Raw genomic sequence first — 22,939 nt, forward strand, 5'->3', positions numbered from 1 at the left:
TTTACAATTTTATTTTTTATTATTTTTTACAGTTTTCTTAGGAGCCACGGGGGGGGGGCTTTGGTCAGATAGCAAGGGGTCTAAACAGACTTCTGATGTTCCACCTTTGAGACAGAGAAAGAAGATTGAGGACGCAGCCCTCAATCTCCATCTCTGCAGCCTCAGCAGCACAGAAGGAATGGATAGGAATAACTCTGTATAGAGCTTTCTGTTTATTGACTAACTGATGCATAGTAAACACAGTCTATTATACCTCAGTTTTGAATGAAAAGAGTCAATGAATGGTATCAATCACTGACTCTGTCCATTCAGGAAAGGAAGGGGCTGGTAAATTACATATTTACCGGTCCCTTTCCCCACTCTCCATCCTGCAAGCATCCCCCGTAGTAGCTGGTGGGAGAGTGGAGGGAGGAACCTGGCAGTGCTTTGGGAACTGGGGGGGAGAAGGTATCACACAGGGGCCTGGGGAAGATGGGTCTAGATAGGAGGAACAGCATGGGTTGCATATAGAGGAACAGATGCCCTCAATTTTCCTCCTGCATCCGCTGAATGATGATGGAAGGGAGAGGAGGAGAAGCAGGCTGCAAGAGGAAAATGGAGGGCATCAGTTCCTCTATATGTCGCCCCTGTTGCCACTCCTATTCAGGCGTACAGGGAAGCTGCATGGGCCCCCTGGAGCATGGGGCTGGGTTGCAAATGTGACCCCTGCAACCTCTATAAGTACACCCCTTGGGATACCCCATAGGATATGTCCATAATTTTATTATAAACTTGGAAAATTTTGTTGCAGAAGGGGTAGCCTATGGTCAGTCTGGTAGTCTGCGTAGGTAGTAGCTGACACTTCATCAGGATGATTCCAGGAAACAGAGCAGCTGACAGCGGACAGATGTCACAGTGAAATAGGCTGGTAGCAGACAGGCTAGCATGGTACTTGTCTGATGACAGGCTGTGGATGTGCTATAGGAAGCAGAAGCAAGAAGAGAGCGTGCTGGACTGAAGCAGCTGAAGCAGCTGAAGCAGGCAGGAATGTCCATGCACATCTGCTTTGCCCGTTCCCGACCGGTGCATACTTATGAGCCTCAGAATTCCATTTGTATTATGACAAAGCTTTTCCTGACAGCTGCCGATACAGTTAAAGTGTTACTAAACCCACAGCAGTAAAATCAGTCTGTATACTCAGTAAAGCATGCTTGGTATTCCCACTATGGAACCTAAGGGGTTAATCCTCTGCATTGTGTAAACAAAAGATGTTTGATCCTGTCTTCTCTGATCCTCCCTTTCTTCTACTGACCCCAATCCAACTCCTGATAAAACAGAGCCTTGGGGGCAAACTGCTCAGTTTTGTGTGTATTGCTATAGAGAATTTTGTTTTCTTGGGAGAGTGTATGTGCTCAGCACAGGACCAATCAGCACTGTTCTGACAGAGGTCAGGGGTCCTACAGCCTCATAGGACAATCAGGGAAGAATGAAAACTCCTCCTACAGGCTTTAACCAGTGCTCTGTTTGATATTGATAGAAGTCACAAAAATTCTCTAACTGCTGATGAGAAAAGGAATTTTTTTTGTAAAATCTTTACAAATGTACCATTAAAATTAACCCAATTTATAAATTTTTAAAGGGTAGAGACTTTGTTGCAAAAAAAAAAATTGATTAGGGTGTCTCAATTTTTCTGATGAACTGGCCTTTGCCTACTGACAAATTGTGCTGTAATTCCAATTGGGTGGTGTTTTTATGTGCGATCCAAAAAGCAAAATATGATGTGTTAATATTAAGTCCCCCTGGTTGTGTTGTGTCGAGGTTATGGATCCAATCAGGGGCGGACTGACAACTCATGGGACCCCCGGGCTATAGGGGATCATGGGGCCCCTGTGTCCTTGCCCAAACTCAAAAAAGCCTATGAAAAAGGTACCAGGGGCATCTCATGGGGCCCCCTACTGAGCCCGGGCCCTCGGGCAGTGTCCGAGTTTCCAAATGGTCAGTCCGCCCCTGGATCCAATAAGCTTCACGACAGAGGAGGAAGTTGTCCCGATCTCCTCCTCTCGCTGATCGACTGATGTGTTTGATGGTCCTGCCCCTCAATTCATGTACCTGGTGCTGCATGACCGCGCAATTGTCAGTTAAAGTAACACAGCGCCATATCGCAAAAAAATGGCCTGGTCAGGAAGGGGGGTAAAAGGAGGGCAAGTGGTTAAACTTCAGCGAATGGTTTTCACCACGTCTAGATGCCTAAGTCCCCGGTCACACTGGATGCAACTTGGCATGCGATTTTCATGCTATACAACTTGCAAATCGCATGGCAAGTCGCACTCTATTGTCTGCAATTATGCCGATTTCTTAAGTAGCCCATGCACTACTTTTGGTGCAATTTGCATAGACATCTGTGTCAGATGTCTTGCAAATCGCACCTCAAATTGGCATTTCATCCGACTTTGAAATCGTGCGACTTCACTGTAATGCAGGCCATAGACGGGTCATTTATTGACCGAATTTTCGTCCGCACAAAAAATTGGCCAATAATCACGCCATTAGTGGGGCCAGCCCGTCGGCCGTTTTTCACGGATCTCCTCATTTATTTTTATCGGTCATGCTGGAAAATCCGCAAAAAACAGCCGTTTTTCGTGGACATGGGTGGCAGCATTGGCAACGGGGCCAACCAATTTTTCGTTTATCGGCCAAAAATTCAGCCGATAAACGGCCCGTCTATGGCCTGCCTAGGTTGCACGATTTCAAAGTCAAGATCGGTGTGACCGGGGGATAAATGTCTTGAGCAGGGGCGGACTGACAACTCATGGGGCCCCTCGGGCAATAGGGGATCATGGGGCCCCTGTGTCCTTGCCCAAACTCAAAAAAGCCTATTAAAAAGGTACCAGGGGCATCTCATGGGGCCCCGTACTGACCCCGGGCCCTCGGGCAGTGTCCGAGTTTCCAAATGGTCAGTCCGTCCCTGGTCTTGAGTTGCTGTCATGTGATTGGCTGGTTAGCAAGTTGCGTTACCAAGCAATTGAACGGGTGTACCTGATAAAGTGGCCGGTGAGTGTATAGAAGGATGGCAGTGGGGGCGGGGAGTGCCTCCGCTGCTTATGATTGGTGCTATGCTGACAACTTCTAGTGGAATAACATCCCAATAGTATCCAAACCCACCTGAGCTCATCCCTGATCACTGTGTATTGGGGTTTTTTTCAAAATTGTCGGTCATTTTAGTTTATAGCGCAAAAAGTAAAAAACGCACAGGCAATCACATACCACTGAAAGAAAGCTTGATTTGTGGGAAAAAAAGGACGTAAATTCCATTTGGGTGCAGCGTTGCATGACCGTGCAATTGTTAGTTAAAGTAATGCAGCGCCTGCATGGCCTGGTGAGGAACAGGGGTAAATCCTCAGAGGGCAAGTGGTTATTACAGATTTCCAATGACTGAAATGGGTGTCCAGATCACACACTGGCATCCTAAGCAGGATTGTATTATAATTTTACATACGCCCCCTATCTGTGACATCAGGGATCTCTACAATGTTCAACCCTAAACTGAGATAACACCCTGCTAAGCTGACTGACCCCGCCCTCCTCCTCCAGCACACACGATCCCCCCACCCCCTTTACCCAGCACAGCGCTCTGCCCCTCCCAACATGGCCGCTCCCTCACTACGCTGCCCGGCTGAGGCGCTCTGACGCGATGACGTCCCGGGGCGGTGCGGCACGCCCCTTGCGGTGACTCCATTTTGTGCTTGTGGCCGAAGCTGCGGCTTGTATTTCCGGGTTGTCGGAGCCCGGGGAGAGCGGAAAGTGGAGGGAGCTGCGAAGAGAGGGTGAGATGGCGGGGACGGGGTTGGCGCTGGTATAAAGCGGGCTCCTCACGTCACTGGCAATGTGTGCAGCCTGTGTGCGGGGTGACAGGGCCAGGCACGTCCTCTACACCGGCCTGGGTGGGAATACCCGTCCACCACAGGCTCGGGGTGTGCTGGGACTGCTAGTCCTCCGCCAGCAGGGGGCGTAACATTCATTTCACTCCTCCTGTGCGGGGCTCCTGGAATGCAGTCGCCCATAGCAACCGAGAAGAGTGTGTATCCTAGTGACAGCTGACTGGTTGCTATGGGTTACTGTGTTGGTAGGTTTATCAGCCAGTTATTTTGTGTGGAACTACAGGTCCCAGCCTTACCTTCCAGTCACTATGTGCCTGGCCTCATCCACCCTTCCCGGGGACAGAAGACGGTATATGATGGATTTCATCTCTTATGCTGGGACTTGTAGTCCCTCCGCAGTTATCGCAGACATGGCTTTAGTTCCTTTACAGCTGAGATGGCCAAACACGATACATTCGCCTCTAAGACGGACATATACTATGCAATCAGATTGTACGATCTCCTCTAAGACAGACATATACTATGCAATCAGATTGTACGACCTCCCCTAAGAAGGACATGGGCCGTGCAATCTGATTGCACGATCTCCCCTAAGACGGACATGCGCCGTGCAATCTGATTGCACGATCTCCCCTAAGACGGACATGCGCCGTGCAATCTGATTGCACGATCTCCCCTAAGACGGACATGCGCCGTGCAACCTGATTGCACGACCTCCCCTAAGACGGACATGCGCCGTGCAATCTGATTGTACCGTTTCTTTTAAGATGAACATACACTATGCAATCTGATTGTACAATCTCCTTTGAGATGGACATACACTATACAATATAATTGTGCAGTTCCCTTTAAGATGGCCATACACTATACAATCTGATTGTACAATCTCCTTCCCATTTATGAATCCTTTTTAATATAAGGGCAAATCCTAAACAACCTGATGAAGTGGTATCCATACACAGTTATTATTATTATTATACAGGATTTATATATTATTTTTATTATTATACACGATTTATATATTATTATTATTATTATACAGGATTTATATTATATTATTATTATTATAATACACAAATTATATATTATTATTATTATTATACAGGATTTATATATTATTTTTATTATTATACAGGATTTATATATTATTATTATTATTATACAGGATTTATATATTATTATTATTATTATTATACAGGATTTATATATTATTATTATTATTATACAGGATTTATATATTATTATTATTATTATACAGGATTTATATATTATTATTATTATACAGGATTTATATATTATTATTATTATTATACAGGATTTATATATTATTATTATTATACAGGATTTATATAGCGCCAACAGTTTGCTCATTGCTTTACAATATAACTGGAGACAATACAGCAACAATACAGTTCAATACAAGAGGGTTAGGAGGGCCTGATCCTTGGAGCTTACAATCTAGGAATGGATGGTGGAGCGATAGGAAATTGTACAATCTTCATTGGGCGACACGAGATGACGTCACACAGGCGCAGGAGGTCACTCATGCTGGCACACAGGATCCATGTTGGGATGTAAAGTGGTCTGTGCGTGTTCAGCACCATATGCAGCCTAAAGAACACGGTGAGCCGGCAGGTGGGATCCTTTCATTGCAGCAGAGACCTTCCATCTCTCCTCTTCATAGAGCCGGCCTGTTCACAGTATGGAATGGAGACTTGTAGTTCCGTTTCGTCCTGGCTTCACATATATGCGTGTCGAGATCACTGTTCAGTGACACCATTGTGTGTTCAGTTCAGTGCTCAAGTCGCTCCCATAGAGTTCAGTGGTCAAGTCGCTCCCATAGAGCTCAGTGGTCAAGTCGCTCCCATAGAGCTCAGTGGTCAAGTCGCTCCCATAGAGCTCAGTGGTCAAGTCGCTCCCATAGAGCTCAGTGGTCAAGTCGCTCCCATAGAGCTCAGTGGTCAAGTCGCTCCCATAGAGCTCAGTGGTCAAGTCGCTCCCATAGAGCTCAGTGGTCAAGTCGCTCCCATAGAGCTCAGTGGTCAAGTCGCTCCCATAGAGCTCAGTGGTCAAATTGCTCTTAAAGCGGTGTTCCACTCACCCTGTCAAAAAATAAGTCAGCAGCTACAAAAACTGTAGCTGCTGACTTTTAAAATACAGCCACTTACCTGTCCCGTGGTGTGTCCCCTGCAGCCAGTTTCACCGGCCATCTTGTATTCTAGGAGGCCAGCATCTTCAGTGTGGGCACCCGGCTGTGATGGCTTGCTGCTTCACAGCCGGGTACCCACTGTGCATGCGCAAGTAGCACTGGGCTTCGTGAATGGTCCTGTATATATATGTATGTGATTTTGCAGTTCAGGGTAGGGGGGCACGCACGCGCCCTACCCTCGCCGCCATTCGCGGCCTCGGTTGTCTATCACCGGGTCCCGGCTGCTGATTCCCCGCTGACACCCGGCAATCTCTTAGTATTACCGATGGGGGAGAGACCTGTATGTAAACAACACAGATTTCTCCCATCAGCTCATGCACACTGCTTTGTATGGCTCTGCATAGCTAAGGCATACAAAGCAGTGTACCTACAGTGTAAAGCACACACATAGAAAAATGCACACAGTTAACACTTTGATTGCCCCACATGTTACCCCTTCTTGCCCAGTGCCATTAGTACAGTGTCAGTGCTTTTTATTAGCACCGATCACTGTATTGGTGTCACTGGGGATGTCGGTGACACCAAGTCAGTTCCCCTCCAGTGTCAAGATGCCCGCCGCAGTCTCGCTAGAAGTCACTGATTGCCGTTATTACAATAATAAACCCAGTATATATACCGCCATTTTTAAATGCTTTAACTTTCACATAAACCAATAATTTACACGTACTGGGATTTTTTTTTTAGCAAAGACATAGCAGAATACATTTTGGCCTAAATTTTATGATGAAATTTAATAAAAAAAAAAAAATTTACTGGATATGTTTTATAGCAAAAAGTAAAAAATATAGCTTTTGGTTTTTTTTTTTTTTTTTTCAAAATTGCCAGTCTTTTTTTGTTTATAGAGCAAAACATGCAAACCGCACAGGCAATCAAATATCACCGAAGGAAAGCTCTATTTGTGGGGAAGAAAGGATGTAAATGTAATTTGGGTGCAGCGTTGCATGACCGGTCAATTGTCAGTTAAAGTAATGTAGCGCCGTAACACAAAAAATGACGTGGTCAGGAAGGGGGGTAAGTCCTCTGGAGGGTAAGTGGATATGTACTGTGGATGGGCGAGAACTAGGTAAAGAATAATTATAAAAAGGTATTGCTGTCTTGTAAATCTCTCGGTTAGCCCAGGGGTGTCAAACTGGCGGCCCTCCAGCTGTTGTGAAACTACAAGTCCCATCATGCCTCTGCCTTTGGGAGTCATGCTTGTAACTGTCAATCTTGCAATGCCTCATGGGACTTGTAGTTTGGCAACAGCTGGAGGACCGCCAGCTTGACACCCGTGAGTTAGGGGTTTGTGGTGTCCTTCGGTGGGGCACATCTTAGAACTCTCTCAGTATAGATTGGTGTCTGTGGTTTCTCTTGAACTGGGGGCAAAGGGGTGATGATTCTGGATTCCATACAATGAGGAAGTCTGGCTAGTCAGGTTGTGACATGATTAAAAAAATGTAAAGCCTATGTTTAGAAAATAAAAATCAGCACAAGAGACATCACTTGCTACCAGTTTGATGTGTTCCTTGTGTTGTTGGCTCTTGGTTTAGTTGAAATGCTCCTTCTCCAATACCCCCCCCCCCCCCCTCCTCCAATCCCTGCTGACATAATTTTCTGGTGCAGCGGGGTTGTTAAAGCTGAGGGTGCCTCAAGAGTGCCGATTACGCCTGCCTGTACTATAGCTTCTATGAACGGAAGGTGGAGAGATGATTAAAAGGTCCACTCCCTCCATTCAGAGATCTTTTATTTTGATGCTATAGCTTCTGTGAATAGAGGAGGGGGCAGAAAGGACGGGCATAGTTGCCACTCTTGAGTGCCTGTGACAGGTCTTTCGGCTCTATTAACTCATGCCACACTTGAAGATTAAGGCAGCAGGGTGGGAGGGTCAGGGGAGGAGGAGGAATTAAAGTAAACAGCAGCACAAGGGACACATTGGATTTGACAGTAATGCGGGCCATAGATGGGATGAAAAGCGGCCGGAAAAAAAAATCGGCTGGTTTTCAGATCGTTAGTGTGGTAATCGGTCAGCCGTTTTTAGTGATTTTTGCCCTTTTGGATTATCGGTCCTGCTGGAAAATAATCGGCCAAATTTGTCGTTCTGCCGATTTTCGTGGCAATGATGGACAAATCTGCCGATCTTTTTCCGATCGTAAAAAATGCTCATGAGCAGTGACATGAAAGAAGGAAAAAAATAGAATATGAATGAGAAGAAGAAATAGAATATGAATAAAAAGAAGAAATAGAATATAATGGAGAAGAAGAAATAGAATATGAATAAAAAGAAGAAATTGGCTGTAAAGAAGAAGAAATAGAATATGAATAAAAAGAAGAAATAGGCTGTAAAGAAGAAGAAATAGAATATAAAAAAGAAGAAATAGAATATGAATAAAAAGAAGAAATAGAATATAAAGAAGAAGAAATAGAATATAAAGAAGAAATAGAATATGAATAAAAAGAAGAATTAGGATATAAAGTAGAAGAAATAGAATATGAATAAAAAGTAGAAATAGAATAAAAAGAAGAAATAGAATATGAATAAAAAGAAGAATTAGGATATAAAGAAGAAGAAATAGAATATAAAGAAGAAGAAATAGAATATGAATAAAAAGGAGTAGAATATAAAAAAGAAATAGAATATGAATAAGTAGAAAAAAAAAGGATTTCAGTCCGATATTATATTTGACATTAAAAGTATAGCAACATTGTATCTGTTTGTATCCGAATAGAAACGTATCTATTTGTATCAATTTTGGATACAGATGTTTCTATTCGGATACAAACAGATACAATGTTGCAATTTTTTTCTTCTTTTTCTTCTTCTTCTTCTGCATATTCTATATAATTGCCGGCCGTAGACGGGACAAAAATTAGCCGACTTTATTTTACCAATGGTGGTAACATCGGCTGATTGAAGGACCGATTTTTCGTTTTTTATAAATAAAAAAAAACGGAAGGTTTTCTCCCCGTCTATGGCCTGCATAAGTAATGTCTCTAGTGCCTTTTTTTTTTTTTTTTTTTTTGGGACTACTAAACCTAGGCTTTAAAGCCACACTCCCATCAAATGTGATTTACAGGGGTGTGGAAATTTTTGAACAAACTACTTACCCAGAGATTAAATTGGTGCCCCAGTCTACTTGTACCTCATGACAATCTACTTGTCCTGATCAAAAAAGATAAATTTGGACCAAAACCGTATTTAAATCTGAGGTGATATTAGGAATGTCTGGGGCTTTTAAAATCAAAAGGGGCTTTATGGCGACTTTAACGTTTTATAATTTTAACATTGCACTGTTTATCTCCTCCTCCCTTCCCTGCCTGTCTCCAGCACCACACCCGGGGACTAGCAGGGAGGAGAGAGACCTTGCAGTGTAATGAGCACTGATTGGGTGCTCATCAGGAAAGGGGAGTGTCGGGCTTATCCTTTATCCCTTTCGCTGCCAGAACCGTTTTTGTGTATTTTGCACACATTTAAAAAATAATTTGGGGCCTGAAGATTACACAAAACCCCCAAACATTATATATTTTCTGAAAGCAGAGACCCTAGAGAATAAAATGGTGGTAGTTCCAATTTTGTATGTTGCATGATAATAGCACAACATTTCAGTAAAAAATACAAGTAGGTTAATTTTAGGGCACAAAAAAAGCAATAAATTACCCTATTTTTTTGTAAAATATAAAAGACGAGGTTGCACCGAGTAAATAGATATCCAACATGTCAAACCTTAAATTTGCATGTTCTTGTGAAATGGTGACGAACTTCAGTACCACATATTTTTTATAGGTGACACTTTTAAAGCCCCTTAAATGGTCATGACTTTAGCGTTGCGCAGGAGGTTTGGAGCTAGAATTATTGCACTCATTCTGGCGTGCGCGCCGATATGTAACGTGTTTCACAATCTGTTTTCGTGCATAGGCGCCCCAGCGTGTGCTTTTACGTTGTACGTGTGTATATGTGGGGGGGGCTCAAGTATTTTGGGGGGGAATGTTGTGTGCTTGGGTGTAACTTTGATGTTTACAATAAAATAAAATAAAAAACTTTTTTTTTTTAACTTAATTTTTTTTTTCATCACATAAGGAACATAGATGTCCGTTTATGAACCAGCAGTAAATGATCGCTGCTAAGTTCTCCAGAATTCTCAGAGAACACCGTTCTCCTGGGAATGCCTTTTATGAAGCGGTGTAGATCAGTTCTCCGAACGAAGGGAGAATGATCTACAAACACAGGAAAACGGCTGATTTTACTATAATCTCGCGAGATTACAGTAAAAGATCAGTTCACTAATCAGAGGTAAATTATCGCTGCTTAGTTTGCGGTCTCTTTGATTCTCCAGCTCTGGGCTGGAGAATCTGAAGGGAGAACACAGATCTCCAGTGAAGGGCTGAACATGTTCTCCGCTGATCTCCTGAGTGTCATAAACTGTGAATGACCAGAGAATAGCTGCGATCTTCTGAATCGCAGCTATTCTCTGTGTCATAAACGGATACCAAAGTCCCCTATGTGATGCTTTTTGGTGACAGGTTCTCTTTATTGAGACATCCAGGGTCAAAAACACCCTGGATGCCTCCCCTGAATGTAGTGCACATCGCACTGCATTACATTCTTTCTCGGCCTCAATAGCCAGGAAATCTTTAAACGGGGACCCGGAGGTGACATCATAACATCACTTCCGGGTCAGGACAAGAGGGGATGGGGAGCGGATGTGTTCATCTCCTCCCTCCCCTCTAGCTGACAGCGGAGAGCCAGTCCCGGCCCGCAGATGGGCAAGCGGAGCCTGGGAGACAGTGGATGGTTCGTGTGGGTGAAACGCAGGCTGGCACCTTTTGGAAGCAATGAGTAGCAGCACTGCCACCCAAATGCTTCCACCTGACAGGTGAGCCCTGCTGCTTGTGTGCAGCAGGGCAGAAGTATAAAAAAACCTACCTGCCCGGCGCCCGAAACTACATGTCCTGGGCGTTGGGAGATATAAATTCAACATCCCTGATGAATTAACTCTAAACCCTCCTCCCAGCCCCCCTCTAATCCATCCTGATAGGTCTTTTATTCTTACTTGGTAAAGCAAGATGCACTCAAGTCCCCTGTCCAGGACCCTCGCTGCCATAATTTCCAGGTGCAGGAGACCCAGTGCTACAAATCCTCCCAAAATGCTGTCTACTGATGTCCCCTCTGCCGACGTCAGTCCTCTTCTACATCCTGAAAGGACCCTGCTGCTGGACAGCCTATAGGAGGATATTTATGTTGCGCAGGCAGTTGCATGGACACTCAAAGAAGGATCCCTGGAAGTAAACCGAGGATGAATGAGGACTCTGGACCTGAGAGTCATGCCACCAAGACTTTTAGCTTTGTTTTTTGCCAGCGATTTGTTAAAGGGTGGTGGGAGCGGGATACCTTTATCCTGGAGGGGGGGCTCTTAAATGTTATTAAAAAGGTAGTAAACTTAAAAAAAAAAAAAACACAAAAGAAAACACAAAAAAAAATCCCTCTGCAGGTTAATGCCATAATGTTCTGGTGTGCACCACATACTAGCACATTATGACCATTTTACTCGGTCTTTCTTCTGTGTTTGTGCTCTCCTGCTGTGGGATTGGCTGCCTGCGATGACATCACTCCCATACATGCAAACAGGAGTCGCTGTAGCAGCGCTCTCTGCATCCAAGACAGTGTTTGTGCATGGAGAGAGCATTGCGCATCTGCGAATTATATCATCTGCTTGAGCTGATGCTGGTGTTTACTTCATGGTCGAGCTAGTTCAAAGGCACCTACAGGTAAGACTTTATAGTCGTATATGTAGGGAAAAGTCATCTTTTTTACTTTACTACAACTTTACACCCTCAGTGTGAAATTGGATATGTAGCAGCATAATACAGAACCTATCCCTTGCTCTTGCTTTCTGTCTGCAGCTTGTCACTTGTTTACATTCTGCCTTTTTCTAAAGTCATCATTTCCACTTTGAGGGTGCGCCACTTCTTTACAGTGTACCATTGGGCCTCCTCTATATGCCCAGTTTAGCCTGTGATAGGATAGGCATGTGTTCTTTTATCAAACCAATTTAGTGACAGTGTATAGCAAACGGGGGTGGAAATGCGCTTTGCTGTCAATGGATGTTACTGTGACATGCGCCTTTATGTCACCTGTATAGTATGCGCCTCCCATCCAGAAGCACAGTCTAGCAGCAGAGATCAGCAAGTAGCAAGTGAAATGAAAAAGTAAGAGATTGGAAATATATTCTCCAAAAATAGTTGATGTTTAGGTTTTTTGAGACGCTGATCCAGGACAGGTATGCAGATCAGGAAAGACAGTAGGAGTTCCCAATCTGTACACCTTGTTCCATGTCAGTAACTTAGAAAGTGCTGAAGCCGTTGGATCAGCATAGCAGCCAATAAACTTGGATATTAAAAAGATTTTGACACTGGTTTCATCCTCATCGCCACCCCACATAGGACATACACTATATTGCCAAAAGTATTGGGCCAGCCCTCCAAATCATTAGATTCATGTGTTCCAATCACCTCCATGGCCACAGGTGTATAAAATCATCACCTAGGCATGCAGATTGCTTCTACAAACATTTGTGAAAGAATGGGTCGCTCTCAGGAGCTCAGTGAATTCAAGCATGGTACCGTGACAGGTTGTCACCTGTGCAATAAGTCCATCCGTGACATTTCCTGGCTACTAAATATTCCACGGTCAACTGTTAGTGGTATTACAACAAAGTGGAAGCAACTGGGAACAACAGCAACTCAGCCACGAAGTGGTAGGCCATGAAAAAGAGCGGGGTCAGCACGTGCTGAAGCGTACAGTGCGCAGAAGTCCCAGATGTCCACAGAGTCAATAGCTAAAGACCTCCAAACGTTGTGTGGCCTTCAGATTAGCAGAACAACAGTGCGTAGAGAGCTTCATGGAATGGGTTTCCATGGCCGAGAAGCTGCATCCAAGCCTTACATCACCAAGTGCAATGCAAAGTGTCGGATGCAGTGGTGTAAAGCACACCGCCACTGGACTCTAGAGCAGTGGAGACGTGTTCTCGAGTGACGAATCACGCTTCCCTGTCTGGCAATCTGTTGGACGTGTCTGGGTTTTTCGGTTGCTAGGAGAACGGTATTTTCTTGACTGCATTGTGCCAAGTGTAAAGTTTGGTGGAGAGGGGATTGTGTTGAGGGGTTGTTTTTGAGGGGTTAGGTTGACACCTTAGTTCCAGTAAAGGGAACTCTTAAGGCGTCAGCATACCAAGACATTTTTGACAATTTCATGCTCCCAACTTTGTGGGAACAGTTCCGACATGACTACACACCAGTGCACAAAGCAAGGTCCATAAAGACATGGAGGAGCAAGTTTGGATTGGAAGAACTTGACTGGCATGCACAGAGCCCTGAACTCAACCCGATAGAACTCCTTTGGCATGAATAAGAGCGGAGACTGCGATCCAGGCCTTCTTCTCCAACATCAGTGTCTGACCTCACAAATGCGCTTCTGGAAGAATAGTCAAACCTTCCCATAGACACCCTCCTAAACCTTGTGGACGGCCTTCCCAGAAGAGTTGAAGCTGTTATAGCTGCAGAGGGTGAGCCAATTCAATATTGAACCCTACGGACTAAGACTGGGATGCCATTAAAGTTCATGTGCGTGTAAAGGCAGACGTGCTAATACTGTTGGCAATATAATAAATATACAACTCCTAGTACATTAGTGTGGTCAACAAAAGAAGTGCCCTCTTATATTGGTGGTCAGAGGCAGAATAGTATAGGGAAAAGGGTCTGCTTTCTTTGGGGATCAGTTGGAGAGGTGCCCCATTTTAGTGGGAGTTAATGAGAAGAATGTTCCCTTACAGAGTGCCAAGGAGGGTTGAGGGTTGCACATGTATTAAAGTGGAATTCCAGGATAGCACGAACTAATCTTAAAACTGCTCCCGCCACTTTTTAATATCTATACTAACCTGTAGAAAAGATGTGTATATTTACTTATTACTGCAAGGTCCGCTTTAGGCAATAATGGGTAGGGGGTGGGGGGCAGGGTAGTCGGGATAGGGGATTGCTTTAAATATAAGGTCAGTTCTTAAGTAGTTTATTACAGCTTCTTTTAGTGATCGTAAAATGATGCAGCCTCTAATTATGTGTGTTTTGTACATCAGTCAGCTATAATTATATCACTTCATGGGTTTAAGCCTTCTGAAAATTGGATTACAACATGTATGATATATTTTATTTTCAAATTTGCTGTTGTGTGATGTAATTACAATTTATGGATTGCTTTAACCTAAAACGTAGTATACTATAAATATGCTACTAGTAATATGCATAACACATGAATGCAAATATTCGAACGCCACAGAAATAATCACTTTGTTGTGCAGGTTACCATGGTGTATACCAAATGTGTAATTTATGCTGACATTTAAAGCCTGCCTCTATCTAAGAGGGTATTAGAACCTCTGTCGTGTGTGTGTTTTTTTTTTTTTTTTTTTTTCTTTTCTTTTTTGGCAACATGTGAATTGATTTGGTAAACTGTCTTCCCTCCTTTAAATCCCGGTGACACTAAAAATGGGGGAGGCAGGGTTACTAGGACAGGCATCAGAACTATTAACCTTATGGAGGTTTTAAAACATTCCTATTCTACAAAGTATTTTCCCCAATTATCTTCCAAGACAGGAACATGAGAGATGATTGGTTCCTCCTTCTATAGATCACACGCCAAAACGGTGAGAAAAAGCCATCCCACCCCCTTGTCCTTTAGCTCAGATTGTGTTTTCTGCTATCCAGGAGCTGCACAATTGTTGTTTTATCTTGACCAGATGGATGTGAGGTCAGCGGTCCCCCCTCCTGATGCCCTGTTTGACTTGCCTTGGCCTTCTGCCTAGGATCAGAGGCTCCTTTTTCTCTCCAGGATCTTGCCCCCGATGTAGTTGTAGGGGGATGACTTCTGAAGCCCCTGGCTAGTAGGCCCTGTCCTCCTCCTTGGGGTTTCGAGAGAGGGGCCTGTGGTTTGTTCCGCCGCGTGGAGTCCTGAGGCTTGCAGCTTAGTGGGCACATGTGACCAAAGCTTCTAATTTGGGAGAGGGTCATCACTTTTGGCCATAACTCTTTTTTCACTGTTCACTGCTGTTTCCATTAGCGGGATTATGATCAAGGAAAAAAAAAAACAGACCCAAACTCAAGTGTTAAAACTGCTTTTTCTGGAATAGATCAGCAAACCGTAACAAATGGTTTACGGAATTCATGGCGTTCTGGGAATGGTCAAGGGGAAAGAAGGGGTGGATAAATGACATTAGGACTTCTGTGTGTGAGAGCCGCAGTTGGGCAAAAGCACAATGCTAGCTGTAGTATCCACCGTTTAGTTTAATTGTACAATACAGAGCAGCTTCTTTCTCATTCAATACATGGCAATGTATTTTTTTTTTTGCAGTTAAATTGTAAAAAAAAACCCAAAAAAACAAAAAAAAAAGTTCAGCTTTAGAACTCTTACTCAAACTTAGGTCCCTTTCACATGGGCGATTTAGTTTTTTAGGCGGACCTGATTAAAAGGTCCATGCATTGCTATGGACAGGAGGGTTTAAATGGACGTGTATCCGTATACACCTGACTACCTCCAGGTCTGATCTGGTCTGCTAAAATAAAACGGAGGGTTACTCCATCTTCTTTCATTCAGGTGGATCAGATCGAAGGGTAGTTGGTTGTAAACGGACAGCATGGTCTGTTACTCCCAGCTGCCCATACAGCAGAGCTGGTTCTGTCCATGTCCATTCTGCAGAAACAGTGGACAATGAAGTGTCATCCGTCCACCAGTGTAGGATCTGTGAGCGGATCTCCCGCTGATCGGAATGGGATTCGGGACCTTGGGTATATTCTCTCTGTTGTAGGGGAGGATGCATATACTGGTCTATCTCCTTGTTCATCAGACATAATGTAGCTAAAATTGAAGGGAGCCTTATGTAATGTTCCCCTTTTCTGAAGCTGCTGGTTGTGTGACCGCATTGCTCTGAATATCGGTGCTGTGTGTCATGAACTAACAAGAATACATATCTGGTGATCTCACCTCATTTGCTGCATGCTTGTTACAGGTCAGTGACTCTAAGGTGCCTTTTAAAAGGCATAACCATATCACTGCTTTAAAAAAAAAAAAGCTGGAAGAGGAGGGAACCTGTCACATGACGCTTGATAAGTCACGTGACAGTAATCTCTTCCAGTGCAGATCTCCCGCTGATCGGAATGGAATCTGGGACCTTGGGTATATTCTCTCTGTTGTAGGGGAGGATGCATATAATATAATTATTATACAGGACTTATATAGCACGACAGTTTGCTCAGCACTTTACATTATGGAGGGAGACAGTACAGTTCAATACAAGAGGGATTAGAGGGCCCTGCTCCTTGGAGCTTACAATCTAGGAGGGAGGGGATAGTGGTACAAGAGGTAGTTAGCTGTCGGGGATGGAGTGGTAGGAAGAGTAGAGTATTCCAGTATTAGCTGGGGGCGGGGTAGGCTTCCCTGAAGAGATGGGTTTTCAGAGTGCGCCTAAAAGTGAACAGAGTAGGCAATAGCCTGATAGATTGGGGTAGGAAGTTCCAGAGGATGGGTGACGCCCTTGAGAAATCCTGGAGACGAGCATGTGAGGAGGAGACGAGAGCTAGAGAGTAGGAGGTCCTGCGAGGAGCGGAGAGTACGGTTTGGGTGGTATTTAGAGACAAGGTCGGTGATGTAATTAGGGGCAGTGTTATGAACAGCTTTATACGTCAGTGTTAGTGTTTTGAATTTTATCCGTTGGGCAATATTAGTCTATCTTGTTCATCAGAGATCATGTAGCTAAACTTGAATGGGAGCCTTATGTAATGTTCTTCCCCTTTTCTGAAGCTGCCGGTTGAGTGACTGCATTGCTCTGAATATCGGTGCTGTGTGTCATGAACTAACAAGAATACATATCTGGTGATCTCGCTTCATTTGCTGCATGCTTGTTACAGGTCTAAGGTGCCTTTTATAGAGCATAACTATGACCATATCGCTGCTTTGGGAAAAAAAAAAAAGTGCTGGAAGAGGAGGGAACCGGTCACATGACTCTTGACAAGTCACATGACTGTAATCTCTTCCAGTCTCGAACTGTTTTTGTAGCATTATGCACAGAACACACCACAGGCTTCCTACTTCAACCTACTGATTTTTGAAGAACCTTTCTGCTCTCTGCTTTAAATGGACCCCTGAGTATAGAAGCTAGAAACATCCAGAGGACTCCCTTTCAAAAGAACTTTTTTTTTTTTTTTAGCTTTTTACTGGTGTTATTGGATGTTTCTCCTTCTCATTTCTGGATTTTTGGTCAGTAATGGGGTTGGAGTAAATTCCGGGGAGGTATTTTGAGTTGCAGTTCTTTCATGTACAGCTTCGTGGAGTCTTGTGTTAGGGGAGTGCGGGCCCTGGAGGTGTGACTGCATAGCTCTGCTGCATACCTTCCTGGAAGGCAGGTACAAAACTTTTAAAAATGTGGATCATCCAGAAAACGAGGAGCATAGCTTAAGAGGTACGAGGTCTGTGGGTGGAAAGGCTGATGGTGCCTCTGGCAATCCTGTCTTCTCTTTTATGGTACATTACAGTCTTAGGGGTCAAGGTTTTAATGTGTGATGAAGATTTGCTGAGTTTAGTTTATTCTTTTCCTTAATTAGGAAACTCGTATGATTTTATTGTTTGATGTACCCTCCTGGACTCATAGAGTTTTTAATCACATTGGACAAAGTTCTTGCCGGCAATCAAAAATCAGCTGTTAATCCCAATGTGGTTAGCTTCCAGTCGATTCAGAGAAGTCATGTTTACTTGACTTTATTTCTCTTTCCTTTGAAAGATCTCGTGTGGTATGTCAACCACTCCCGCAGTGCTGTGCAGGAAATAGCAACTTTGATGTATGCAAATATTTCTCTGATCTCTAAACGTGTCGATAAAAAAAAAAGTAACAAACGCATCAGCAGGAAGTAGCATACCTGTTCCTGCAGAGTCCATGTATTCTGGTACTGCCCCGAGCCTCCCATCTAGATATGTGAAAGTTGTTTTTTTTTCATAATCGTGCGCGTGCCCTTCTACTGCACACATGACAATGCCCCTGCGTTCTGATAAGTAATTTTGACACCTGGAATTGCATTGTGGGATAGGAGCCGTGTGGTGTGCCCAATCTCTACCAATAAGAAGTGGAGAAAGCAGTGGTTTCAGGAAGTGTTGGACTACATTGATGCTGCAACAGGTATGGATGGGACCCTAAGCATTTTCTGTTAGATTCATGTGCTATCAACACTGTTACAGTAACCGATGTTGCAACCAGGAGTATTGGTTAAGGGGTTTATATTGTCTACTATACATAATGGTAGTTATTTTAATTTATCTATCTTTCAAGTATTTTATCATTTAAAACAGGCCAACCCAACTAAGACCTGCAAGCCACTTCCAGTCTGCTATGAGATTTTACCCGCCATACAGCTAGTTTCAGTGGTGTATCCTCAGACTTGATGCATAGACTGTGGATTCAGATCAGTTGGTCTCTATTTCTGATGGTGACCCTGTTGTAAGGGGGACCCTGGTTAGAATCCTGATGTAGAGGAAAGACTCTGATATGGAAAGGGGGGGAGTGCTCTGAAGGGGATCCTGATGTAAGGGGGGACTCTGATGCATACGGAGAACTTCTGATGTGGTGGCTTCTGCAGTGAAGTTGTTTCTTGGAGTGTGTTTATTCATTTATAAAAGTGCATTTTCTGGGCCTGCAAATATTTTCAAAAGTCCTTATGTGTTAACACAACTGCTGAACGTGCATAAGGCTGGGTTCATGTCTGTGCAGCTCTGTGTACTGCGATTTGCGCTAGCACAGTAGCCCATTCAATTGAATGGGCTGCCATGCCTCCTGACACTTGGGGAAAAGGGTCCCTGCAGCATTTTTGAAATCGCAGCTCGCACGGGAACTGCAAGTACAGTGCAGTTTCTAGTGCGTGCGGTGTGGCATTAGCATTAATGGCATCCACACACAGCTCCTGCGTTTTTCTGTGCTGGTGGTTGCGGCTGTGGGAACAGGCACGTTCCTGCAGTGGTAATCACCTGCACATATGTGAACCAAGCCTAACATGTGAACCCAAGCTTTAACATGTTTAATTTTAAGGGTTCTTTATATATATTTTATTTTTTTTAATCGAAGCTCTTGAAAAAGATAAATGTATAAAATACAAAGAAGCAATACAACTGACACCATACCATAGTACAATATGGAAAAAAAGACAATACCCATGTAAATGTAGCAGAACTTCCATACGGTGAGAAGCTACTGAACTGCTCTCCTGTCAGAGTAAGACATAGAATACCCAAATATTTTTAATTGTACAACTTGCATTAAAATAATATTTAGTGATCCTGCCATGAAGGTCTTTGTTCAGCCAATTCTCACAGAGTAATGACAATCTGCCCATATCGCTTAATTGTCTGAGTTGTCACACAGGCTGGAGACAAATGGCTGTTTCAACATTCATTATGTAGGCATGGGCCCACCTGTCATTGGGAAACCAGCCATGTGAAATGCCATGCAGCCATTGCTGGAGTACATGTGTGTAAACAGTAAGTGGGATATTGTGGCATTAGAATGCAAAAAGTATTTTATTTTTTATATGGCATTTGTTTGTGATCTACTGGGCTTTAGCAAAGTGTCATTCATCTACGATTTATATCTACTTTAAAGTATTTAAAGTAGGGATGCACCGAAATTTCGTTGGCCGAAACATTTCAGCCTAAAACACCCCTTTCGGTCGTTGGCCGAAATGGACAAAAAAAAAAGCACCGATACAGGTGCCGAAAAAACCCGCCCCTCTCCGCCGCCACTCGGTAGTTCAGCATTACCTGAGAAACCATCGATCCTGGCCCTGGGCATAGAGATGAGTGAAGGAAAAATGGCTGCCACTCATCTCTATGCCCTTGGAGGACCGGAGTGATGTCCCTCCCTGTTCCGGCCATTTTTTTTATTTATTTATTTTTTAAAGCACTTGATCAATGCTTTTTATTTTTATTTTTTTTAATCCAATGCTTTACATTGCAGAGGAGAGATGTGGGGTCTTATTGACCCCCATATCTCTCCATAAAGAGGACCTGTCACTAATTATTTCTATTACAAGGGATGCATTTATTTCTTGTGATTAAGAATAAAAGTGATTAAATTTTTTTTAAAGGGACAGTGCAAAAAAAAACCCAAACAAAAAATAAAAACATTAAATGAATAAAAATAAAGTTTAAAGTGCCCCCATCCCCCTGTGCTCGCACGTAGTGGTGAACGCATACGTAGGCCATGCCCACATATGTAAATGGTGTTCAAACCACACACGTGAAGTATCGCCACGAACGTCGGAGCTAGAGCAATAATTCTAGCACTAGACTTCCTCTGTAACTTTATACTGCTAACCTGTAGACATTTTGGAAGCATCGCCCATGGAGATTTTTAAGTACCACAGTTTCATGCCATTCCACGAGCTTGCGCAATTTTAAAGCTTGACATGTTTGGTATCTATTTACTCTCCATAACATCCTTTTTCATATTGTACAAAAAATTGGGGTCTATATTGTTTTTTGGGGGTTTTTTTAATCAGTGTATATTTTTCCAAAAAATATATTCATTTTTAAAAACCACGCATTTCAATTTCGGTTTTCGGCCAAGTGCATTTTGAATTTTTGGTTTCGGCACCAGAATTTTCATTTCGATGTACCATAAATTTAAAGTACACTTGTCAGAAGGGAAATATGAAGACTGCCTTTGGTGATGTCCTTTTAAAATTGATGGTGGGTTAGCTGTTTTGCTGATCCAGTTACTGACCTCCAAGAAGTATGAAAATGCAGGAAAATAAGAGAAAAGTCATACTTGTTCTAAGTTGGTGAGAATTGAAGCCAGAGTATCAGCATGGCAGCCTTCATGTGACATGATTAGGTCTGTCCTTCATCTTTAGTTCCCTTCAGTACCCAGGTCTCCGCCATGTGTATATAACAGTAAGTTTGGGAATAGAATAAATCTGAGTTTTAGATTTCTGTCGTAAAATCCTTGATCTCACAACTGTCTTTAGGAGTAATAACTACTCTCTCCAGAGGCAACTTTTGCTTTTATTTAATGGGATCCATTGTTTTCATTGACCATGAAACACTTGACAGTTGTATACATCTAGTTTTTAGCTGCTCTTTTACACTATCACAGTTGTGTATTTACCTTCAGCCTTTGCTAAAATGATCCAGTTTTTAGTTTATTTTTTTCTTTAGTATCCTGGATGTTTTCTTCTATTACAATATAACTGCCATGTTTTGTTTATTATGGTGAATTGAGGGTTCTCTGCTATCTTCCACATTGCATACTCTTTTGTATAAGGTTGAATACAGTGGTTGTGCTAAAACCTTTTTCTTGGTACACTTTTGATGTAAATTCTTCTGTAGGTGCCCTGTCTTTAACCACTTGACCTCCAGAAGATTTTACCCCCTTCATGACCAGGGTATTTTTCGCTTTTTGACACTGCGTTACTTTAACTAGCAATTGCTCAATCATGCAACACTGTACCCAAATGAAATTTTATATCATTTTTTCACAGAGAGATTTCTTATGGTGCAGCTTGCTCACCACTTTTTTTTTTTAAATAAATGAAAAAAGACCAACATTTTTGAAAAAAAACAAACAAACAATATTTTTTACTTTGCTATAAAACATATCCAATAAAAACTTTTAAAAAAACTTCATAAATTTAGGCTAAAATGTATTCTACTACATATTTTTGTAAAAAAAAACTATTGTATATATCCTGGAATTTTTTATTTTTTTTTATACTAGTAATGGCACTGATCAGCAACTTATCACGGAACTGTGATGGTATGACGGGCAATCTGACACTTTTGACACACTGGGAACCAGTGACACTAATACAGTGATCAGTGCTGATAACACTATTAATGACACTGGCTGGGAAGGTGTTCGCATCTAGAGGCAATCAAAGGGTTAATCCTGTACCTAAAAATGCCTGGTGTGATCACTGTGTGTTGTTCTTACTTGGGGATGTGCTGGTGGACCTTCCCTTGCAAAATCTCTAGGTGAAGAGAAATAAAAAAGAAACCCTTTTGAATAAAGGATGTAGAATATACTAACCTTGGCACGCCACTTCCAGCCAGCTTCCCTAACCACCACTGGTGTTGCTCAACCTTCTAGTGCAGAGGTATGAGGGCCACATCATATATTTTTGAAATGTATAGGGCTGAAAAAAAATGTTTTAGAAAAAGACTCCCCTTACATCCAAGTGTGCCCAGCAGAGTCCCCGTCCCCCTATACATCCAAGTGTGCCCAGCAGAGTCGTCCCATCCCCCCGTCCCCCCTATACATCCAAGTGTGCCCAGCAGAGTCCCCCCCCCCCCCTAAACATCCAAGTGTGCCCAGCAGAGTCCCCGTCCCGTCCCCCTATACATCCAAGTGTGCCTAGCTTAGTTGCCCACTTATATCCATGTGTAGAAGGGGCAGCATTGGCTGGCTGGCTGTAGATGCATTGTTCTTCATATTATGATACACAGACCAGCACATCCACTGCCAGCCAAACAGTTGCTGCAAGCCAAATAAAAGCTAGTGGTGGGCCTGTCGTGGCCCATAGGCTGTAGTTTGGAGACCCCTGTTTTATTTGGCTTGTGGGAAAGCAGAGGCTCCTAAGACAAGGTTCACATTGATGTAGTGTGAGTTTAATCTGTTTTGCAGTGTGATTTCAGGAGCAGCTCCAGTGCGAGTTGGTACTGGAAATTCCTAGAGTCAGCAGATGCAGTTTCCCTTCAAGTCTGTGGAGCTACAAATCGCAATGGATCCAAACACGCTCAGGACCCTTTTTCAGATTGCATCAGATTTGCACTGCATATACGTTACTGGATTCCATAGACACAGAACACCAT

The 22,939-nt window shown here is 43.2% G+C and overlaps 1 protein-coding gene across 2 annotated transcripts in view; it reads left to right on the forward strand.

Moving 5' to 3' along the window:
* Positions 1-3,686: 3,686 nt before the first annotated feature.
* Positions 3,687-22,939, forward strand: part of WIPF2 (WAS/WASL interacting protein family member 2) — a 49,430-nt gene continuing 30,177 nt past the window's right edge. For both annotated transcript variants that reach the window (XM_089674387.1, XM_089674388.1), the window contains exon 1: positions 3,687-3,803. The gene's annotated coding sequence lies outside the window, so the exon portion shown is untranslated. The remainder of the gene's footprint in view (positions 3,804-22,939) is intronic.

Source organism: Staurois parvus, unplaced genomic scaffold (genome assembly GCF_062004578.1).
Source record: "Staurois parvus isolate SC_StPar_1 unplaced genomic scaffold, SC_StPar_1.0 ptg000151l, whole genome shotgun sequence".
Taxonomy (NCBI): Eukaryota; Metazoa; Chordata; class Amphibia; order Anura; family Ranidae; genus Staurois; species Staurois parvus.